This window comes from Trichoplax adhaerens, genomic scaffold (assembly GCF_000150275.1).
Source record: "Trichoplax adhaerens TRIADscaffold_11 genomic scaffold, whole genome shotgun sequence".
NCBI classification, from domain to species: domain Eukaryota; kingdom Metazoa; phylum Placozoa; class Uniplacotomia; order Trichoplacea; family Trichoplacidae; genus Trichoplax; species Trichoplax adhaerens.
Window position 1 is genome coordinate 162,994 of NW_002060953.1, and position 2,253 is coordinate 165,246.

A 2,253-nucleotide genomic window follows, 5' to 3' on the forward strand; every position below is an offset into this window, starting at 1 on the left:
CTTAGATATGCTATCTAGGACTTAATCGTCATCATTACAGAACAACTGCAGAAATATACTGAATAAACAGGCTTATTCAATATGATAGATCTTATCGATACTATGTCTACAACAACTGTATTATTTCGTAACAACGTGGTTACTTTGGCAGTATATTTTCCATCATATATTTCGAAAATTATTTTAGATTGTTTACGTCGTCATTAGAAATGAATATCTCTTAATTTAATATCGAGTTTTACAGATACTGTCAATGTCGCTTAAGAATCATAGGATCTTAATAGAATAAAAATTTAGTAAAGGAAATAATATGTCATCACATAATCCAATAGAAATAACTAACCAATGGCTATCTTCTAATTATGTTATTTCTATCATTATCTGGAGATGTAGCAAAGATCAATTCAATATGCTAACATTATTGGTATCATTCGTTGAACGGAAATCGACTTTACATTAAATTAAAATGATCTTTGAACGGTTTAATATTTCTTCAATCGTCTGAAACTGACTAGTTCAAGGGCAGTAGATGATGGAGAAAATCAATTGTTTTAAAATCAACCTGATTCGGTGTCACAAAACAGCTTTGCAACAAGATAACGTAATGTACGATCAATAAGTCAATTCCTTGAACCACGTATCAAGGAACGATATCTGCACTATCACAAACACTTTTGCTCTACTAGCAGACTACTCAACGACTTAAACGCCTCATATTTTACGTTAAACACTAAGTTTAAGAATCCACTTTATTACACGATATACTGCATCTATATACTCTTCCTCAATAATTCACGAGTCATAGCTAGTACGATTAACTTTGGAATCATTTACAGAATTAGATATTAATTTTAGCTACTGCTCCCTTAATATAGACAACATTATTTACGAACATAGACATCTGATGACTAATACAGAATAGTCAGATTACTATATGTCCTATCACAAGTAATTTACAATCATAATGATTCGAACTGTAAGTAGATGATTTGCATTCCCTATTATAACTATTAATTTCAGTATGTGTGTAAGTGTCACTGTCATAAAAAGTCAGTGCTATATTAAAACACAATATATCCAAATTAGAAGTTAACTAAATAAGGATAGGCTAACAGAATTATCCTAACATAGATATTTCTACTCTAACACAGTATATAACACTGTCACAAACACTCTTAGATATAAGTAGTAATATCCGCTTAAAATATTTAGTTATACCTATTTGTAAACGCAAACGTATTGTAGGTATCTTCGTAATATGATTTACCTTATAGACTATGTACTAAGTAAAAATTTTACTGTTATATAGAGTCTTATTATGAGTAGCTCGTGATGTTATTATTAATTATAATCAAAATTCTTTCTACATAAACTATCCATTATCAAGCATTTACTTAATCGCCTTCAACTCATTTCTACAAATGTTAAAACAAACATTAAATCTGTAGAGGCTTGAATAATATATAATAGTATGTTGGCAATAAATTCTCTCACCTTTTAAGATAAATGTTCATATCGAAAAATGACAATTCTAAGAATGTTTGATTTTATTACATACCTGAAATGGTCATCAGTATAATTATTAGGGTTAGGGTTAGGGTTAGGGTTAGGTAATGTAATCTAATACCAGCGAATTTATTGTTGATTCGGAAAAGCAAATTACAATAAGTTTTAGGGTGATTAGTCCAATCATAAAATGTTTATTTATTACCTGTAGAATATCGAATTGTATTAATAGTATCTCACAAACATTTTATCTAATTTAGTCTATTTCCTACAAAATTATTGTCTTAGACAGATAAAATTTAAAAGAAAAGCTTTTATTACAGACTTAAGAATAGTAAAGCAATAATAGAATGGAATTAGTATCGAATCTAACTTCTCTTGAGCTCCAAAGAAGTCTGGTCTATCACAAGCTCGGCTTAGTAGTTCTGAAATACTTTTTTTCAATCTGTTTAAGGTAACAAATTTGCCTACAATGAGATTTGAGTCACCAAACACAAGACTCATTTCTTAAGTAGATCGTCAGCATGTTTTATAGTACGAATTTATGTACTTAAATTATTCTTATTCTTCTATAAGTGTCTAACACTGTAAGGTGCTAGGTATCTTCACAGTTAGAGTACATAAAGTCATGTATAATCTTGTACCATACTTAACAAACTGGCGAATGTAAGTGCTGTAAGCAACAATTCCCAATATAGTAATTAGCCATCATCTAACATCAGTGTCGCGATAACATCTATAACTAGA